The sequence below is a fragment of the Podarcis pityusensis genome, assembly GCF_964106645.2.
Source record: "Podarcis pityusensis genome assembly, chromosome: 12".
NCBI classification, from domain to species: domain Eukaryota; kingdom Metazoa; phylum Chordata; class Lepidosauria; order Squamata; family Lacertidae; genus Podarcis; species Podarcis pityusensis.
This window is the reverse complement of record NC_138037.1, coordinates 41,031,413-41,054,038: the sequence shown is the minus strand read 5'-3', so window position 1 is coordinate 41,054,038 and position 22,626 is coordinate 41,031,413. Positions and strand designations below refer to the sequence as shown.

The following is a 22,626-nucleotide window of genomic DNA, read 5'->3' as shown; positions in this document are numbered from 1 at the left end:
CCCAAATCCTGTTGCCAGAAATCTGCGAATTCCTGCGTAAGAAAGTCAGCCAAATTGTCTTTCTCACGTTCTGGTACAGCCCTGATTCTTAAATTTCTTTGTTTCTCTTTCAATTCAATCATAGACAATGTCAAACCGTGGTCCTCGAGTTGCTTATATACCGGTGGTATCTTCTCTTGAGTAGCAGTTGCTATATCTTTTGCTTCTTCAGCTATCTTTCGGGTCGAAGCAGATTCCTGTAATAATTTTTCAATAGACTCTGTGTTGGTATTCACCTTCTGTCCCAAATTATTGATACTTGTAGTATTCTGGTCAATTTTAACTGATGCTTCAGCTACTTGCTTATTTGTTTCAGCTACTTGTTTAGCCAAATTTTCCAAAGATTCATTAATTTTTCCAAGTGCCTGTGCCAGAACGTCTTCGGACGACATAACTTTTGGTTTAACCTGTGGAGGTGCAGCCCCTGGTATTCCAGGTGGTCCAGAAGGACCAGATGTTGAAGCCCTTCGCTGCAACGCAGTATCTGTCTGATAGGGTCTGCCAGACCTGGTAGTTTTTTCCTGTGTCGACTCTAACTTTCCTCTTCCATCTGCCATAACACTCTCATGAGAATCCAAGGTCGATCCCACAGCTGCAATTTGTTTTGGAATGGAAAATTCCTCTAGCCCAGTTGTTATTGTAGCAATGTCAAGCCTCCTCTAGGGGGACACAGTAACAGCCAAAGCTTGCAACTTTAGAAAAGAAAATAGTCCTTATAAGTCCCCCAATTCATATAAAAACAACCGTTTCAGTTGCACTTAATCAGTTACTTTAAAACCAGAAGTAGTTCAGAAACACTGTATCTCTTTTGCAGAGTTAGCTGTCAAAAGTCCTCTGCTTACCGATAGGCTTTCCACAGAGCAGCTTTCCTTATCTCAGGGCAGTCCGTTCCCAGGTTTTAGGCGGTGGATTTTAGCTTCCTTTCCCCCCCTTTTTTGCAGATAAATACAGTTCAAACCTTTCCCCCCTCCTCTCCTGCAATCCGGAGGGGAGATCGCTTTCCTGATGTTGAGATTTAAGTCTTTTTTCAAGCGTCTTTCAGAGTTTCCGCTTACAGTCTCTTTGCTTTGATCTATTTACAAGAAAGGAAGGCAGACTTCCTGTTTATACCTTCCCGCTTCGGTGCCGAATTAACTTATTCCCCCCCCCCTTTAGATCCAATTTAATCCTACTCACGGGTAGTTGCTTTCAAAGTCAAATTGTCCCAGGAAAAAGTCAGCGCTCTCCGATAACGGCTATGCGGCTTCACTCCGCAGAAGAAGCAGTCGACTCTCAGCACCACGCCGCTCACCCGTTTTGCTCCGGAGCCCTTAAAAGGGTTCCTTCGCAATTTGGGGGGGCGCAAAATGTGCCCGCTGAGTCCCCACGTTCACAGGCTTCACCCACCTGTGATTTTTAAAGGGCCCCCGCTTCGCCGCAGCGGTCAGACCCGATCCCGCGGAGCTGGTCCCTCAGAGACTCAGAGGGAATCCGCCATTAACAATGGCGCCAACCCGGAAGTGAGCTGGAGTTATCAGTATGTGGATAGCACTGTACTCTACCATATTTTAGACTGCTCACTAATTAATTGCATGCTAATATCATTCAAAAGCAAATGTGAATAATTGAGTATATATTATAATTCAGGTCCTGTTTGATTATGATATGCAAATAGTGGGGAGTAAGTAGCATATGTAAATTTTCTGCTCTGAATTGGTCTTTCTAAGAGTACAATTAATAGTTTTCCTGATGGTGTGAAGGTATTTTGAAAAATATATTTATCTTCATCCATCTCTCTCTGTATATATTCATTTGGTTCAAGACTGTATCGCAATGACGAAAAAGTAAATTATTAGTTCTGTAGTGTGATGATGTACATTCAGCAGAAGATGCTTCTATTTAGGAATCGGTCATAAAGATGTAATTATTCTCGTCATGGTACAATAGGACTCCTGATAAATATACAAAGAATTTGAAAGTGTATGTATTCATTCGATTTTTACTGTTGCAAAATCAATAATGGTTGGAGACAAGGAACACACTCCATTAACGTTCTCTGCTTTTATTATTAAAGAGTCGTTTTTCAAGTTTTCGCTAAATGAATTTAGTATTTGCCAAGCCTTGAGCTTGGCAAATACTTGGCATTTTATAGGATTCAGGCAGTAACAGTGTCCTTGATCTCCTTCTTTATCTCTTCCTTTAAAGATGCCTGTCTTATATTGTCAAGAGCTACTTGAAACCTTGAATAGTGCTTTAGGTGTCAATCCTACACACCTAGACTAGGGAGCACATGAACACAATCAAACCTACTTCTAAGTAAACATCTATAGGATTGCACTGTTAAAAGCCCAACAGGGTTTTATTCATGTAGCCGCTCCATTCCAGAGCCCCATGGGTGCAATTGTGTTTGCAAAATCATGCATTTCTGGTTTGCAGCTGCTTGCTGCAGTGTAAGCTGCATGCAGATGGAAATTTGCACATCAGCCAGGAGACACACTAAAGTCAGTGGCACTACTGATGAGTAAATTTGCATAGTTGTACCTTTATGGTAAAAGTGTCATCAAATGTGGAATATTTCATCAAACCTCTGTTTCAAAAGATATTTGCTGTACAAGCTAGACTGATCACCTGAAAAGTACCACATACACACAGCATCAGTTTAAACTGCAGGAGTTTCTCGAGGTAACAAAAGAAGCAGCTGTGGAACCAGTCCAGAAATGATGAAGAAGTCACTTGGCCTTTTTGTTGTATCGCCAAAACATAGGAAAGAAATTCTTGTTCTTGCTTTTGAGGGTTTTGGGACCCCTACAGCAAGCCTGGCTTTATTCAGTGTCCAGTTGCATTGCTACAGAGCCACACAGTCACTTGACCCTTTTCAACTTGGAAGCCAGAGGTGGGCTTTTCACCTTCGGCAATGCAAGTCCACTCAGGCATTTTCTTCCAGAAAAGCCCTGTCTTGTCTGCATTGAAGACTTGCTCTAGAAGATATGCCCTGTCATCCAGCAGCCTCTTTAGTTGCACAGGGTATGTCTTTGTCTGCAGATGCAGCCTCCCCTCTCACTCAGACATTCTTCAGGCTGAAGCGGATGTTAAAGCTGTTAAGCGAACCAGAGCTGGCTATTCTTCAAGCAGTCCAACATAGCCAACGTCTCTTCCAGCGTGGGAGCCATCTTGTACTTCTTTGGTTTCTCAATAGCTGCCACTACCTTGGATTTAGGGGTCATTTTGCAGTCTGACACTCTGCCATCTGTCTTCTCTGTACTCTGCATCCCATCATCATCTCTACAAATACCTCCACAAGTCTCCCTCCTCCAATCACCCTCTCCAGCTGCCTCTTCCACACCCAAACACTCTCATGAAGGCTTCTGGTTATTATTTCCTGCTCTCCTGCCTCTTTTCATATCAACACACCCTTTTGTGCCATTTTCTTATTTTTCCCCTACTTGTGCACCATTTTCTACAACATTAAAAAAAATAAAAAAAAAATTTTGGCGATGTGCATAAAGCTGCGAGTACAAATGTTAAATAAGCCTAAGATGAGATACCACAGATAATGAACCTACAATAAAAGCAAACAATGCACATGCCTTTGGACCAATTCAAAGTACTGGCACATTTACACTAGTTCTCCTTTGGTATGTGCTTCCTCACAGAAGCGAACCAGTCAAGAAAGAACAACTTTTCATCCTAGTGAGCTGGAAACACACTATTTTTGCAGCAGTAGCATCTATGTCCCCTCATCTTTGAGGGGACATAGATGCTCAGCAACTGATGGCTGCCACAAAGTTCATAAAAGAGGTGGGGGATTGGGTTTCCCAAAACTGCTTGTTAGTCTCAGCTCACATGAACATTTTGCTGTAGATGTGCTGTGGAAATATATGGAAAACATTTAGATAGAACCCAGATATTTTATACTCAGCGGATGGACTGTCCCCAACCTTCAGACAATTAGCTGAATTAAGTAGCTGATTTTGGAGAACTCAGCAGGCAGAGAAGCAATACTGAGGATTCTAAAAAGCACCTCCTTGGCTCTCACTCAGTTGTTTTCTCAAAGTGGAGGCCAAGCAGCACAAATGGAAGCTCATTCCTATCCCAACCCCCCAATGTTTGCCAGACATCCAGTGGATAATCGATAAACTTGTGATGCTCTAAAAATCTATTAGGTATGATGGAACAGAACTGAACCACTGTCTCATATTGCAATTGTGGTCAGCGTTAGAAAAAATATTTCAACTTGATAGATAGCAAAATGAACATCTATGGCTCCTATCCTTATCCACAGTCAGCTGTCCTTTAAAAGCTGATTAACGTGACCAGTTAACACAGAAAGATTTCATTTTCCATATGATAAATTGCTTCTGTCTATAGGCTGCATATGCATGTGATATATGTTTAAATGTGAAGCCTCTCTCCCTGATCTGCTATCATGGGTGATTCATAGAATCACAGAATTGTAGAGTTGTAAGGGACCCCAACTCTAATAATAATATTATAATAATTTATTATTTATACCCCGCCCATCTGGCTGAGTTTCCCCATGCATGGGAGATGGCCATCCAACCACTGCTTAAAAACGTCCAAGGAAGGAGAGTCCACAACCTTCTGAGGGAGGAGTCCTTCTGGGAAATGACCATAAGTCAGTAGTAGAGCATCTTGGCTCTCATGGAGAAGGTCTCAGGTTCAATGCCTGGAATCTCCAGGTAAGGCTGGTAAAAAGCTGCTCCCTTAAACCCTGTAGAACTGCTTCCAGCCAAAGAAGGCAATAGTGAGCCAAATGGACCAATAGGCTGACTCAGGATAAGGCAGCTTCTTAAGTTTATAATGTCTGCTGTGACAAACAAAACACCCAAAAGGGTTATGAATCTGTGAAGACAGGCTTGAACTGTCCAGCACCAGCACCACTCAGGCAGCATTTAATGGATTTAACTATGCAGTCAGCAGTGCTCCCCCCCCCCCCGAGGTTACTCAAGTACCGGCACCTATTTGTTGTTGTTGTTAAAAAGTGTGGCACTAACTTCATGGTACTAGCGCCTGTTTTTCGGGGGGGGGGGGGGAGCACTGGTTGAGAGTCAATTGTGGTTGCCCCACTTACTCACAGGGTGCTTTTCAGTCCCATTTGGTATAAGGCACCTTTCTATGTTCCTATGAACTGGCTCCATTCCTAGGCACAGGAAGCATTTTCCTTACCCATCATATATTCACTTGACCCAATGAGTTGGCCCTTGGTTTATTACAAAGCTTTGTTTAATCATAACAATTATATGCAAAGAGATGGAAAGATACAGCTCCACCCACTATACAGGAATGGCTGATATTATTGACATTTATTAAGGACTGGAAATGTGCACGGACTTTTTACATGAAAGATAAAATAAGCTTGCAATATCTGGATTTGAAGATTGAAAAAATATTGGCTTATAGAAAACAGAATAGTTGGATGTTGATGAGTTAATACTATTGGAAGTCTTTTTATCTTTTTCCGTTTTCTTTTTATCTCTCTCTCTTTTCTCCTCCCGTCTTTCTTTTCTTTCACCCAACTTTCCTCTTCTTCTTGCTTCTATTCCTTTTTAGATTAGATTTTAAAAGTATTTCTTTTATTCTGGTGTATCATAAAAAGATACTTTGTGTTCGGTATGAACTTTTGTATATCTTGTGATAAGTATCAATAAGAATAGATATTTCTATATAACACACCAAAAAATAACCCAAAGCATTCTTTAAGGACATCTCTAGTGCTGGAAGGCATAATTATACTAGATAAAATATAGCATATTCTACAAGAACACCCAAATTTCTTGACACATTGAACCAAAGTCATTGTTTACAGCCTGTTTTAATGCGAGTTACTTCTGTAAATAATGTATATTTCCTGAATAATTGTGGGACTATGCCGCAGGTAAATTCCAAAGGACAGAGCTTTTCATTTTCTTCTGTTGCAGTCTGAATCAGTGACATAATTAAAGGAAACACTATGTACTGATAACGCTGAACATCCAAGGACAACTTGTCACTTCAGGTTGTGCATAAACATAGCATGGTAGCGTAAGATGACAATGGCGAATGGGATTCTGAATGCTTAGGTACACAAAGTGGGCTTTAGAGCACAGGAAAGGGATTTTAAAGTTAAAGGACAAGATGAAAGAACAAAACTGCAAAAATGTAGGCTGAAATATATGCAAATATAGAAATATAGGACTGAGTGAATAAGATGGATGGGGCATAAGTAATAAAATGATAATAAAACATTGTTTTATGTATAGCTTTCCAAACTATGGAAACTAGTGGAACATTAGTGGTTTTTAAGCCAATTTGATTTAAAATATTAATGTTGATGCCCCAGTTCCAGCTCTTGTTGAATGTAGCTAGCCTGACACAATAGCTGGTGGTTCCAGATAGGGATGTGCATCCCTATCTACATCAAAGGATGTGTCCTGCCAGTTTCATAAGGCATAGGTTTCCTTTTATAGCAGGGGTGTATCTCTCTCTCCCTCTCCCTCTCCCTCTCTCTCTCTCTTTTGCAGCCTAAGGGCTCATCCACACTCCCGCTTGTCCCGTGTCTAGAAGGCATGGGTATGAGTACTTTTGCACCTGTCCCACCTTTTCTAGGCATGGGTCTGAGTGGTTTTGTCCCGCTGCTTTCCTCTGGAAAGCCCACTCTTTTGTGCCAATCAGAACAAACAGCAATCTTTGGAAAACCCAATTGCCATTCAGCACTAAAGATTGGGTTTCCTCAGGGGAAAGCAGCGGGGCAATGGATGTCACTCTAACCTTTGTTCAGTAGGCTGCTGTCTAGTCGAGGGCAGCCTGAAGCACTTCGGCACCTGAGGCAAAATGCCCTTGTGATGGGGGTGCAAACTCTGTAAGGAGTCTCCTCTGCTGAGTAGGTAGGTGGGATCCTTTGCAACAGGTACCCAAACGAGTTCAGTAAAGCCACCTGTCTGATGTCAATAGGCAGGGAGTTCTAAAGTGTGAGTGCTGCCACACTATAATAATAATAATAATAATAATAATAATAATAATAATAATAATAATATTCATTCATTCATTCATTCCCCAACCCATCTGGCTAGGTCTCCCCAGCCACTCTGGATGGCTCCCAACAGAATTAATTCAAACATTAAAAACTTCCCAAAACAGCTGCCTTCAGGTGTCTTCTAAAGTCAGATAGTTGTTTATTTCCTTGACATCTGACGGGAGGGCGTTCCACAGGGAGGGTGCCACTGCCGAGAAGGCCCTCTGCCTGGTTCCCTGCAACCTCACTTCTCGCAGTGAGGGAACTGCCAGAAGGCCCTCAGAGCTGAACCTCAGTGTCTGGGCTGGATGATGGGGGTGGAAATGCTCCTTCAGATATACTGGGCCAAAGCCATATCAATTGTTGTTGTTGTTGTTACTTGCCCTTCACCACAAGGTTACAGCAAAATAAAATATGGCATGAAAAAACAGTGAAAACAAATTACAATCACAATAATAGGATGAGTCCTAAAATTACTCTCTTAAGTGTCAAAGGTAAGGGTAAAGAGGTGAAAGCTGTACAAGGAAGGTACCAGACACACCACTGTCGCAGTGGTGTGTCTGGTACCCCGCACAGTGGAATCCCGCAATTTATAAGTTGCCACAGAGAATGACCTCTCCCAGGTCACCCCCCCAAACCTCCGAGGGTTGTGGAACTACCAAGAGGGGCCCCTCTGCTGATTTTAGCACCCCAGATGGTCCATAGGGAAGGAGGCGGTCTTTCATATATTTGGGGCCTAAGTTATTATAAGGCTTTAAACCAGGGGTCAGCAAACTTTTTCAGCAGGGGGCTGGTCCACTGTCCCTCAGCCCTTGTGGGGGGCCGACTATATTTTGGGGAAAAGAGTGAACGAATTCCTATGCCCCACAAATAACCCAGAAATGCATTTTAAATAAAAGGACAAATTCTACTCATGTAAAAACACCAGGCAGGCCCCACAAATAACCCAGAGATGCATGTGAAATAAAAGGACACATTCTACTCATGTAAAAACACGCTGATTTAGAAGGCGATTGGGCCGGATCCGGCCCTCGGGCCTTAGTTTGCTTACCCATGCTTTAAACAGTAGCTCGATCACTTTGAATTGGGGCTGGCAACAAACTGGCAGCCACTTTGCATATACAACCATAAGTATAGAGATTATGTCAGCAACTGTTTCTAGAGGGGCAGCTGCTTTAGCTACTCGTAGGAGATAAAAATGCATATTGTGGCCCCTTAAACTAATACATTTACAATGCAACCCTGTGCAGATCTACTCAGAGATAAGTCCCAACAATTTCATGGGCAAGTATGCATAGAATTGCAGCCTCAGTAGCAGAAGTGCTTCCCTCTAACTATGTTCCACACAAATATTACCTTGAAGTGCTTTGTGCAATTAACCTTCTTTTACAGAAAAATGAATTGTAAACGGCATGCGCTGGTCCTAGCATGCAGTCTCTTCATGTAGAAGGCCAAGCAGGAAAGCATACCAATGTTCTGCTCTCTCATTTGTTTTGTCCCAGCAGTATTTCACGTAGAGTTCAGTGCTTCAGCACTGGCTTTATTTTAAAAGGGCATAAATGCATTGTTTGAATATAGTAGCAGGCTCAAGAATACATTTGGTGACTCATCTTTCCAAGAACCTTCAGAGCTTTTTCTCCTGCAGTTAATGCCTCCTTCGATTCTAGCTAGTGACTAGCTAGGCAAACAAAACATTAAAAGTGTTGCTAGATGCAAACCAGTAAATGGGGTTGTCATGGGAGGCTCTCAGACACTCTGCATGCAGAGGGAATGGGGTTCCTATTAAACACACCACCCACTTCTTCTTTATCTGCCTCTGCAACATCCACATTATGTTCTTCTTTCAGTGACAGCTTCAGTGGAGGTAAAAAGGAACGAACACTTTTGCCACAGTTTTGGGGGAGGAAGGCTAGACACCTTTACTGGGTGTAGGTGTTTGCTGCAAAGCAGTGGAGGAGAGGAGAGGCTGTCAGCTCAAAACTTCAGGCAGGTGGTTGTGGAGGGGCTAGTAGCATCCATGGCAAGTTGAGCCATGATTTCAGTAGGTTGTCATGGGCTTTGCTAGCCACTTGGGAGCCACAAGGTGCCTGCCTGGTGCTTACCCTTGCAATGCACTGGAGACAGGTCCTCCTCAGTTGCCACCGAGGGGTGCAAATTGCCTCAAGAGCTGTTTATGTCATCTCAAATGCCTGTTAAGGAACTTCTTCAGAAGGCCTGTTGATTGAGCGGCCATCTTGATTTGCTTGCCCAAAATTTACATGGAGTTTAGGCAACGTACGGTTTTTGTTGAACACTGGTTCTGCTTTGCCTACAGGGAAGTAATATGGCACCCCAAATTCTTAATTTGCAGTTTATCTTGATGGTCTTCGTTGGGCTGCAGAACCTTGGTTTCAGATTTATTTAGTTATTTAGTTATTTAATGTGTCTACACCACCCTTTATCTGAAGATCAGATGGGAGAGATCATCATGGGATTTGGGCTGGGTGTTCATCTGTATGAGGATGATACCCAGCTCTACTTCTCTTTCAAATCAGAACCAGTGAAGGCGGTGAAGGTCCTGTGCATGTGTCTGCAGGCGGTTGGAGGATGGATGACGGCAAACAGATTGAGGTTGAATCCTAACAAGACAGAAGTACTGTTTGGGGGGGGGACAGGAGGCGGGCAGGTGTGGAGGACTCCCTGGTCCTGAATGGGGTAACTGTGCCCCTGAAAGACCAGGTGCACAGCCTGGGAGTCATTTTGTACTCACAGCTGTCCATGGAGGCGCAGGTCAATTCTGTGTCCAGGACAGCTGTTTACCAGCTCCATCTGGTATGCAAGCTGAGACCCTACCAGCCTGCAGACTGTCTTGCCAGAGTGGTGCATGCTCTAGTTATCTCTCGCTTGGACTACTGCAATGCGCTCTATGTGGGGCTACTTTTGAAGGTGACTCAGAAACTACAACTAATCCAGAATGCAGCAGCTAGACTGGTGACTGGGAGCGGCTGCCAAGACCACATAACACTGGTCTTGAAAGACCTACATTGGCTGCTAGTACGTTTCCAAGCACAATTCCAAGTGTTGGTGCTGACCTTTAATGCCCTAAACGGCCTCGGTCCAGTATATCTGAAGGAGCATCTCCAACGCCATTGTTCTGCCCGGACACTGAGGTCCAGAGCCGAGGGCCTTCTGGCAGTTCCCTCACTGTGAGAAGCCAAGTTACAGGGAACCAGGCAGAGGGCCTTCATGCCCTGAAGTTGCACTTCCTAGAGAAGACTACTGGGCCACTGTAGGAAATCTGATGATGCTTCTTATAATGGCCCACTTTACATAGCACACAGCCCTCTGTTTAAACGGCTATCTGAGGCTTTTTGTTATTATTGAAGATGGCTCTCAATTTAAGCTAGGGCACAGATTTTGGTACCGCTAGGGAATTGTTAAAGTACGTATTTTTATTCTGCTGAGGTAAACATTCCTACCTGCACCCAATTCTGCGACGGTATGTTTGATGCGGCTCAGCATTTGCCATGGTTTGTTTTTTTATTCTTTGGGTTTCTGTCTTGAGAGTTTGAGCTGGTTTGGTGTTCTCTGTCTCTTTCTTTTCTAGCTTCCTTCCACCTAGCCTTGCATTGGCATTTTTAGCTTCCAAGCAGACTGGTGTCTGAGATCCTTCCTGTGGGACAAGGAAAAGGTGGGCATTAGTGTTGAGACGGAGGGTGTTCCATCATAAGAATGTTGTGGCATTTCACCAGGACAAGAATGCCACTCCTGGCCATTAACCATGCTGGTTGGCTGAGGCTGGTGGGAGCTGGAGAACAACATCTGAAGGGCCACAGGTTTTCCATCCCTGCTCTAGGTATGTGTGTGTGATGGTGGTTGTCACAAGGCTTGCAACTGTAACTGGTAAGAAGGTAGAGAGGCAGTAGCTCTGTGGCAGGGCACATACTTTTCATGCAGAAACTTCTAGGGTCAATCATGGGCATCTCCAGTTAGGCTGGGAAAGAACTCTTTTAAACTCTGGAGCATTTTGTTATAGGTTTGGGAAGTCAGTCTGGGTGATTTCCGTGGATACCTTCCAAACCTGTGAACCTGTATCTGTGAGGTTAGAATCTATAAGAGTATACCTGCTGACTCAGCCAAACAAGTTCCTTTGTTAAAGTAATGGCTGAAGAAGAAGAAGAAGAAGAAGAAGAGTTTGGATTTGCTATCCCGCTTTATCACTACCCTAAGGAGCCTCAAAGTGGCTAACATTCTCCTTTCCCTTCCTCCCCCACAACAAACACTCTGTGAGGTGAGTGAGGCTGAGAGACTTCAAAGAAGTGTGACTGGCCCAAGGTCACCCAGCAGCTGCATGTGGAGGAGCGGAGACGCGAACCCGGTTCCCCAGATTACAAGTCTAACGCTCTTAACAACTACACCACACTGGCACTCAGTAGCTGGTTAGATACTGCCATTTACATGTTGCCATAGAGACAAATGGCCGGGGCTTTTCCAGCCACACCTTGCTGGATGTCATGTCGTCCTAGGGTGGAGAACAATAGTCCAAGTCAGGGCTTTGTGAGTTTGCGTGAGTTTTGGCTGATGCAGGAAGCTGGGGACACAGAGGCTGGACCCAAGCTATGGTTTGGGGATCTCCCAGGAAGATTGGTTGGAATGTTAATGCTGTGAGCACCTCTAACCCAAGCTCAGTTTGTATATATGTATAAATGAAACCATATATCATAAAGACACCACAGTCTCCATTGACTTTCTTACCAAGGAAAACAAACCCTGGGTAAGCTGTGGAACTCACCACAGTCTCTCACCAGAGTCTCTTCTCACTTGGAGATTGGGGTGTGTGCAACAACACTATAGGCAATTCTGAGCTAGATGGCACAATTGTCTAACTTGGTATCAGGATTGCATCCTATGCTTCTGACTAGGAACATAGTTTAGTTGGTACCTTTCACTGTGAGTTGCGCAGGTTAGTGATGAATAGCTGCACATGCTTGTGTTTATATTAATATCTGCCCATATTTGCATTTATATTAATATTTAGATATTTGTAATTCCACATCTCTCTCCTTTATCCCAAGCTCCCAGCAATGCTTGTGTATCTCCTATCTGAACATTGTTTTTTTAAAAAAGGGAATCCAAGAAATTGTGGAATGAAATTCCCAAAGACCTGAAGCTGCATGTATAGATGTAGTATTGAGTGGTGTGCTGCCTAGAATACTGCACAGCAGAAAAATAAAGGAATGTTGGATTTGGAGGAATAAAGTGACCAGGCTGCAAATGATTACCTACCCAAGAGTAATGTGTGTATAGGCTCTCAGTTTTGCTGCTGCCTCCTGGACGCAGCCCGAGTGATGTTTTTGCAGTAGCAAAGACTTTGTGGTAATACATCTGCCACACCCAAACACCAAGTAAACAGGACAATGGAAGGCGAAGACTTGTGCTTCAGGGCCATTCTTCTGGAATTAGAAGGGATACAGGAAAGACAATAGCAAATATGAAATTAAGAATCCTAAGCTGGCAAATAGAAGGGGAAGAAATGGAGGCAGTGAGAGATTTTACTTTCTTGGGCTCCATGATCACTGCAGATGGTGACAGCAGCCACGAAATTTAAAAACGCCTGCTTCTTGGGAGAAAAACAATGACAAACCTAGACAGCATCTTAAAAAGCAGAGACATCACCTTGCCAACAAAGGTCCGTATAGTTAAAGCTATGGTTTTCCCAGCAGTGATGTATGGAAGTGAGAGCTGGACCATAAAGAAGGCTGATCGCCGAAGAATTGATGCTTTTGAATTATGTTGCTGGAGGAGACTCTTGAGAGTCCCATGGACTGCAAGAAGATCAAACATATCCATTCTGAAGGAAATCAGCCCTGAGTGCTCACTGGAAGGACAGATTGTGAAGCTGAGGCTCCAATACTTTGGCCACCTCATGAGAAGAGAAGACTCCCTGGAAAAGACCCTGATGTTGGGAAAGATGGAGGGCACAAGGAGAAGGGGACGACAGAGGACGAGATGGTTGGACAGTGTTCTCGAAGCTACCAGCATGAGTTTGACCAAACTGTGGGAGGCAGTGGAAGACAGAAGTGCCTGGCGTGCTCTGATTCATGGGGTCACGAAGAGTTGGACACGACTAAACGACTAAACAACAACAAAGCTGTTTAAGAAGAGCCCTCCTGGATCAGGGCAAAGGCCCACCTGCTCCAACATCCTGTTCTCATAGTCACCAACCAACAGCTTGTGGGAAGCCTGCAAGCAGGACATGAGCACAACAGCACCTACTTCACTCATGGTTCCCAACAACTGGGGAACACGGGCATGCGTCTCTGTGTTCCACTTTCTTAGGACCAAAGAGCCATAATATCTCCCACCTCATACCAGGCACATGATATATCAGCATTTGGGGGCCTTACAGCTCACTGCTGTGCAGCCTGGTGACTTACTCTCCAGGTATGTTTGCATTGGATTATAGCAGCTGTTTGTCAAAAACTGCTTTTAACAAGTATTAAGAGGATGTGGGAGTCAAGAGAGTAGTTGACGGAGCTGCTAAGTGTCTTCCACATTAAATAATTAGTGAAGGATGAAAGGGTGCTTATGCAGCTATTGAGTTTTCAGAGAGTCATCAAGTAGCAGGCACTAACAGTGACAGAATATCGCAGTTTGTACTTGCAACTGTCACTTTAACATGCTTGCTTGTTTTTCCATCTGAGGGGATTAGGGGTTTGTGACAATGCCTCCTCCTCCAGGACTTTCCTTCCTTAAAAATCACATACTTTTCTAAACTAAGAAAATCTTTATTAAGATATATTTTTGAAAAAGTCCTCCCATGGAAAGTTTGGTGAATTGCTCTCCTGTTTAGTGAATTCTGGCAAGTCATTGAAGCATCAGTTTTATTTCTGTATCCTATGTAGGATGGGGAACTAGTGTATTGCATTCATATATCTGAAGAATTAATAATGCTGTAAGATTTATTCAAGTTTATTTACTTAGATACTACAGCTAAAACTACTGCTGCATTCTAATACCGCTGATATTACTGTACTATCTCTCCTCTCTCTTTCAACTCTCTTTTTGTCTCTCTCTCTCTCTCTCTTCTCTTTTACTCCAATCTCCCCTCTCCCCCCGCCTCCCCCCTTCTTCTTTCTTTCTTCTTCTTCTTCCCTTTTTTCTCCCTCCACCCTTTACATATAGCCTATTTGTCTGTCTCTGTTTCTGAGCGCACTCCCAACCCCAACTTCCACCTTAACTGGACCCCAATACCCCTTTTGGGCATATACAACCCCCTCCTAAACACATATTTCCCCTGGCCCCACCCCTCTAATCTCTTGCATCTCTACCTGCTAACCCCCCTCCCTTTATATGAACTGTCTCTCCGTTAGTCTACCCATCTCTGCTTACCTGCCCCCCCCCGCCTCGGCGGCACTGCTGAGGCATCTACAAAAGCCCTAGAGAAGTTCTTAAAACACAGGCTAGAAGTGACACAAATGACCACCTAATCCAAACGCTCTGTAAAAGCCACCAGCCAACAAAGCCTGATCAGCTCAGCAACCCAACAATACCCAGGAATCACCACTGCCACACGCCTCCTAACCACCACACGCCCTACCCCAAGAGGACGCCAAGCCAACCTCAAACCAAAACCATCAGGGAGACCGAGATGACACCAACCAGGGAGATGGCAAACAATGCTAAGATGGTAACTCCCCTTCAAGATGATGACCACCCAATAACGAAACGAGATCTGAGGGAAATGGAAGCAAGATTAGAAGCACGATTAGAAGAAACACTGAAGGCCACAATGGCTTCCATGCAGGTACTAATCAACAATCTAACCTCCAAAGTGGAAGCTCTAGAGAACAAGAACCAAATGCAAGAAAGAATAATAGAGCAATACCGGGAGGAGAACGCACATGTGAACAAGAAACTGGACGAACTGGTAAACCAAATGGAAGCAGAACACAGATAGATGAAAATTAAGCAAGCCGACCTTGAAGACCGCAATAGATGTAACATCCGCTTCCGCAACTTTCCTGAAAAAACAGAGGAGAAAAGCCCAGCAGACCTAATTATACGCTGGCTGAAAAACACAATCCCAAGCCTGAAACTTGAGGCAGATGACTTGGAGAGGGCTCACAGAGCTCTAAAACCTATGCCAAAACCCAGCGCCCCCCCAAGAGACATCATTGTATGCTTCACACGCTACAAAAAGAAGGAAGAGGTATGGAACCACCTCAAAAACTCAACCAACCTTCGATATGGAGAAACCCCCATTCTGGCCTTACAGGACCTATCTCAGGATACCCTAAACCGGAGGAAAAGCCTGCGCCCATGCACCCAGCGTCTCCAACAGGCAGGGATCAAATACCGATGGGGCTTCCCCTTCCGCCTCATTGTAACAACCAATACAACACAACACATGGCTACCAACATACCTGAGGCCCTGCAAATACTAAAGAACCTTGAACTCGACCTCCCACCGGAATGGCAACTGACAAACCCACCAAGTGACAGCCCCAACCACAAGGAAACAACAGCAAACAACTGGACAACGGTACAGAAGAAAAAGAAACAACAGAAGTGGCACAACAACGCAAACCAATACAGGCAAGCATCATGCTCAAAACCGTCCCGCTGGCCATACGACACAAGAAACCAGACCAATATTAACCAAACCAATTCATCGCAGATGGACAACCCTACAACAACAACAACCCCAGCTGAATGAAGCAACCAGGAAAAAACCACAAACTGAAGGACTGGTGATTTCCCCCCCCTTCCCCCCTCTCCCCCCCCAAAACATAGATTTAGTTAACACCATCAACATCCCCCCCAGCCCTGCACCCCCACAGGAATCCCCACCCCAACACCAGTCCAGACGACCTCAACCACATTCCCCATCACCCACACCTTCAACACCCCCATACTCCATACTAGGGAAAAACAACTCCTCCAACCTTAATAACACAACCCACAATCAGGCTAAAATCTGATACCCAACCAGCACTATGGTGGCACCAGAGCGTACCAGCACCCACATCCCCACCCCAACACACCAACAATGTTGCTCATAACATTGGCAACATTGCTTATGAACCTTATACCTGACAGCGACGTTACAAAGTCACTTCACACTGTCTCACTGATCACCCCCTATCGCAAACAACAGGGGGGATGGCCTGTCCTTGAACACGGCCTTCCACACCAGCTGAGACCTAGGACCAACTGGCTAAATGCCGGATGGCCTAAAATACCCCAAACAAACACCTATATGACTACATATAGGAAACTCTCTACAACTTACCCCCTACTCTTTAACCCAAATCTTACTCTAATCCCATTAGCCCCCCACCCACCACACCCTAGGTCAGCGCAACCCCACTGGTTCTTTAAACAAACACGAAGAGAGAGACACAAGACAACCCGAACGGGTTGGCAGGGAATCGCCCCACATAATAGATAAGCAAGATGGCTAACCTAAAAGCAATTACATTAAACGTGAGGGGGCTGGGAAACCCCATCAAAAGAAAACGCATCACCTCATACATAAACACCATGAAACCACACATCACCTTCCTACAAGAAATACACAACCCACCCAAAGGCAGCAAACTCCTGAGCGACCCCCGCTTCAGTCAACAGTGGGTTGCACAAGGCTCAGGGTAAGCTCGTGGTGTAGCCATAATACTCAGTAGAGACCTGAACTTCACTGCCACAACAGTCCTCAAGGACAAAAAAGGCAGATTCATTTTCGCTAAAGGGACACTAGATGGCAAAATCAAACTGACAATCGGCTCTGTATATGCCCCAAACACGAAACAATTAGAATTCTTCCAGAAGACACTAAACAAATTCCTCTCCTTCTCTGAAGGGGAAGCAATCCTAGGAGGGGACCTCAATCTAAATATGAAAGGTATATCCCTGAAAGATATCCACCCCACAACCCCATGGGCAACCTTCCTCCGAAGGAAACCCCCAACAACCAGGAACTCTTACAAGTTACTAAAAATGCTAAAAAACAGGGGTCTCTACGACATTTGGGGTGAGCAAAACCCGGGAGACATCAGCCATACATTCCAATCGGGACGCCATGATACAGTGTCCAGACTGGACAGCATTCTACTCACACAGGGTCTGATCCCCTCAGTAGAATCAACAAACATAGGTAACATTAAAATCACAGACCACGCCCCAGTAGAAGTCATTTTTAAAATAGGAGAAGGAACACAAACCACCCCATCATGGTCCTTCAGTCCCATCCTAACTACAAACAAACAAATTAGAGAGAGTCTCACAAAAACCCTCCAAAACTACTTCAAAGAAAACAATGTAAACAATATAACAACCCCCCTCCTATGGGACGCAATGAAAGCGGTCACCAGAGGAGCTTGCATAAAAGAGAAAACATTCCTTAAAAAACAAACCTCCTCAAAAATTAGCAAAATAGAACAAGACATCACAGCCCTCTCATCACGCTACAAACAAACAGGATCTAAAAAACTCCTCAAACTTATAGAACAAAAAAGGAGAGAACTAGAATCCCTAGAAATTAACAAAACAATGATCAACATTCTATACTCTAAACAACGTTTCTACGAATATGGAGAGAAAAACTCCAGATTACTAGCAAATAGATGTAGGAAAAAAGCACTCAAAACAAGAATACACTGCATCACCAAAAAAGACGGCAACATAACATTCTCCCCCGAAGAAATAACCTCAGAATTTGCAGAATTCTACTCCAACCTATACACCTCCCATAACCCACCAGAGAAGGAAATCAGAACATTTCTAGCAGGACTGACCATGCCTACCCTAACTGATGAGGAACAGGAATTCATGGACAGCCCTATCACCCCAGAGGAAATAGATGCGGTCCTCAAAAACCTGAAACCACACAAAGCCCCAGGCCCAGACGGCTTCACAGCAGAATTCTATAAGAAATTCAAAGAACCCTTGATGCCCTACATGGCCCGCCTATTCAACGACATCATAAAAGGGGGCCCCATCCCCAAAACCTGGACCCACTCCAAGATAGTCTCCATCCCAAAACCACTAAAAGACAGCCTCAAAGTAGAATCATACCGCCCAATCTCATTAATAAACCAAGACTACAAGATATTCACATCAATCTTGGCCAACCGCCTAAAAATCTTCCTACACAAGTTAATAGCCCCAGACCAGACTGGCTTTGTCCCTGGCCGCAATATAACAGACCCCATCAGGAAACTACTGAACCTGATCGAACACAGCAAGGCAACCAAACTCCCATTGACAATTATGTCCCTAGACATCCTCAAAGCCTTTGATTGCTTGGAGTGGAAATACATATTAGCAGTACTAACTAACATGAAATTTGGCCCCAACTTCCTACAAATCCTCAAACAAATATACTCCCAAGCCTCAGCAAAATGCAGAACTAACAATATGGATTCTAACACTATAGCTATCCAAAGAGGCACGAAACAAGGATGCCCACTGTCTCCCTTCTTATTTATCCTGGCTCTGGAACCCCTAGCAATCCGCATCTGAGCAGCCACAGACATCAAGGGAGTGGAAATAAAAGGCAGAACCTATAAATTAGGGCTCTTTGCAGATGACCTAATGGTCACAACACCAGACCCCATAAGCACAGCAACCTCCCTAATCAAAGAACTCAACACATTTGCAATGGTGTCGGGCCTACAGGTAAATTTTACAAAGTCAGAAGCTATGTGCTTCAACACCCCTCCTCACACCCAAAAAGAACTCACGAAGGTCACCAAAATAAAACTTTGCCACACCAAGTTCAGATACCTAGGGGTACAAATAACCAGAAACCTCAATAAATTGTACCTCCACAACTACAAGCCCCTGTGGCGACAAATTAACAAAGACCTAAAGAGATGGAATAACATGAACTTCACTCTCTCAGACAAAATAGCCATGATCAAAATGATCACACTCCCAAAACTAACCTACCTATTCCAAACCCTCCCAATCTGGATCCCCTCAACCCAACTTCGCAGTTGGCAGAGAAAACTACACTCTTTCATCTTCTCACATAAAAAACCAAGAATAAGCCCCAAATACCTGCACCTCCCCACCTCAGAAGGAGGATGGGGAACCCCCAACATAGAAGCATATTACAATGCCAACCAAATACGCCACATAATCCCATATATACTAGAAGATGAGACAAAACAATGGGTACACCTAGAGAGGGACACAATTGAAAACACCTGCACCACAACATACCCACTCCTCCCAAACAAACTAAAGAAAATTCCCACAACACTTAACAGGTACACACAGACCATGCTGAAAGCATGGAAAACACAAATAGGCAAACTATCCCCAACCCCATCCCCACTAATCCCCCTGGCGTACCACCCATTATTCCACCATGCAGCACAAAACCTCAAGATAAAAACCTGGCAAACCAAAGGCTTATATCGCCTAATAGACTTTTATAAAAATAACAAACCCTTGTCAACACAATAAATACAAGACAAACTAGAAGACACCCAAATGCCCTGGTTAACACAACACCAACTACATGCCCTCTTAAACAACCCAACAGTAAAATCAGCAGCAACTAGGCCCCTGACAACCTTCGAAAACCTCCTCCTAACAACAAAGGGAAACGGTAAAGAGACGGTATCCGCAATATACAAAATACTACTCCAAAATCCCGCAAATCCCCTAGACGCAATCAAAAAACAATGGGAGAATGACATAGGCTATGAGATTAACCCCACTCAATGGACCAGAATGTGGTCTAAACCCCCCTTTAAATCCATATCAACGAAAAGAAAAGAACTCACACTGAAACTCACCTACAGGTGGTACCTAACACCAAGGAAACTAGCGCTAATACACCCAGGAACCTCACCAAAATGCTGGAGAGGGTGCACCTCCACAGGCACATACCTCCACATGTGGTGGGAGTGTCCCAAAATCCAACTATTCTGGACAACAGCCATACAAGAAATATGTAAAATAACTAAGCAAGTAATAGACATCACCCCAGAATTGGCCCTACTAAACATCTTCCAAGACAACAATGCCCATTTACACCACAAAGAACTCATAACCCACCTGCTCTCAGCAGCCAGAAACACCATAACCAGACACTGGAGAGACCTGTCAGGAGTAAGCATGGACCAATGGTACCAAATAGTATGGGAAACAGCCCTACTAGAAAAATTAACTAATAAACTGAAACGGGGACAAACAGAAGAAGACGCCTTCACCCCGGTATGGCTCCCCTTTATCACATACACAGCCCAACAGGACAATGACAATAATCCACCAACAGCATACAAATCAATATGGCTAACCTGATCCAAAACACCCACCCACCTCACGCACACACGAAAACAAAGATCACCACAGCCAATCACAAGCAAACAATCACACCCTAGGCCAACCCCAACCTCTCTCACTGCCAAAGGAACACAAGTGAACAACACAAGCAACGCTGACACCAAACTCTACATACATTAAACATAATAGAAACACCGCCACCCGACCCCACCCCCATCCATCTTCCCTCTCTCCACCCCCCCTTTCTTTTTTCTTTTCTTTTTTCTTCTCCCCCTAATGCCTCAACAAATAAAACGGATTTGTAAAAATGTTACATGAAAAAAAAAATACGAGGCACTACACTTCTGTAAAACAAGAAAATCCTTAATAATTTTTTTTTTAAAAAATCATTATTATTATCATTATCATTGTTGTTGTTGTAGTTGTTTAGTCGTTTTAAAAAAAAAGTTTATTTACTTAATCCTTTCCCTCTCCTCCTTTACTGAGTTGTTTCTCTCTTGGGGTTTTAATTAAGAACATAAAAAAGCTGCTGGATGAAGCCAATGGCCCATCTGGACCAGCATCATCTTCTCACAGTGGCCAACCACATGCCTGTGGGAAAACTGCAGTCAGGGTTTGAGCACAACAGCACTCCCCCTTTTACTGGTTTCCAGAATTACTGCCCGCAACCTTGAAGGCAGAGAATAGCCATTGCAGCTTGTAGCCTTCGATAGTCCTCTCTTCCATGAATTTGTCTAATCCTCTTTTAAAGTCATGTAGGATGGTAGTCGTCACTGCCTCCTGTGGGGGTGTCATAGGCCAAGAGTCCGCTTCACTTGCTAAACATCAGCCTAAAGGGGGACAATGTGGCATAACTCCACCTGCAGCCACTGGTGGAGGAAGAGGGGTGCGGGGGGAGCGTACTGCCCCCAGCAGTGCGATCCTGGTGGGGTGCCATCGCACACACCCCCAGGACGCGTGCCACGGCCCTGCAGGTGGCACGCCATGCCCCCGGGATGTGTGCCAGCCACGCTCCCGCATGCTTTCCGCCCCCCAGTGCCGGAGCATGAAGCTCCGCCACTGCCTGCAGCTAATCAGCCTTCACAGAGGAGAAGGCACTGATGAGAGCTGAATAGCACTGATGAGAACAAGCTGGCTCTGGTCTTCTTAAACAGAGCTCTCAGCAGCAGTCAGATACTGGAAACAACGTCTGTTGTTCCAGGCCCTACCTTGCAGCTTCCTGCTTTGCATCTGGACCCTTGGGTCCCATCTGGACCCTTGGGTCTGTGATCATCTGGCTTCCCTGACCTCTGGGCTGTCTGACTTTGTATGTGGATTCTGCTCTCAGGCAAGAGTTCCTCAGAGACTCCTATCCCTGCTTGCTCAGCAATGGGACTATGGCAGTGAGTTCCATAGTTTAACTCTGTAGTGCTTATATCTGTCCTGAATTTTCCAACATTCAGCTTCATTAGATTTCCACAAGTTATATTGTTATGAGAGTGCTTGCAGAGTGAGAGACGTGACTGCTGGCAAGGACAGCATAACCTTGGGAAAGGTAACTTTCTGACATGATTTTTTAAGGGCTATTTTTGTTTAACCTGACGCAGCCTTAAATTTCTGTAATCTCAAAAAAAACCACCACTCCCACAGATCTTGTTACCAAATGCTGTTGTTGACCCTGCCAGTTTCTATCTGGCTATCTTTTCGACGCATGCTGTTATCCTTGCTTCCACCAGCAAAGTCTCAGTTATCTCTTATTCAGCAGGAATGACTAAATTTCAGCAGGGCTCTAATTCCTGGACGCTTGCAAAATATAAAATCGCAGGTCAGGGATGCAATCACTATGAAGCAAACAATAAAATGAAATAAAAATTGGATTGTTCAGCACAGCTTCTTTAGCTTTCCTTCTCCAATTCTCTCCACCCTCTCACTTCAGCTGATTGGTATTTTTGCTGAAGGCCTACTTTAAAAATGCCAGCTCAGCAGGAATGTGAAAGTATCCCAGTAACTAGGAAAGGATTAAAAATGAAGAGCCATTAGGAAAGATATGGAAAATTAATTGGAAACCAGCAGCCGAGCCTAGAATTAAACATATGCAAGGGGCCATCTTTCATTCTATACCATTTTCAGTACAGAAAGTGTTTTATAAATCTTAAACCACTCATTCTTATGATAATCCTGTGAGGAAAATGATTACTGTTTCCATTTTTTACAGCAGATTCCTTAAGGCCATTTACGAGAGTCCAGAATTGAAGGTACATCCATGGAGAAAGAACGAGGGTTGGTGACTCTTTTGCTCTCCATTCTCTTCTATCTTAGCATCATATTTTGAGTGAGGA

General features: G+C 44.2%; 1 protein-coding gene across 2 annotated transcripts in view; it reads left to right on the top strand.

Annotated features, from left to right (window-relative positions):
• ZNF385D (zinc finger protein 385D) overlaps window positions 1-22,626 on the top strand; it is a 609,973-nt gene that overhangs the window by 139,798 nt on the left and 447,549 nt on the right. The window lies entirely within an intron of this gene.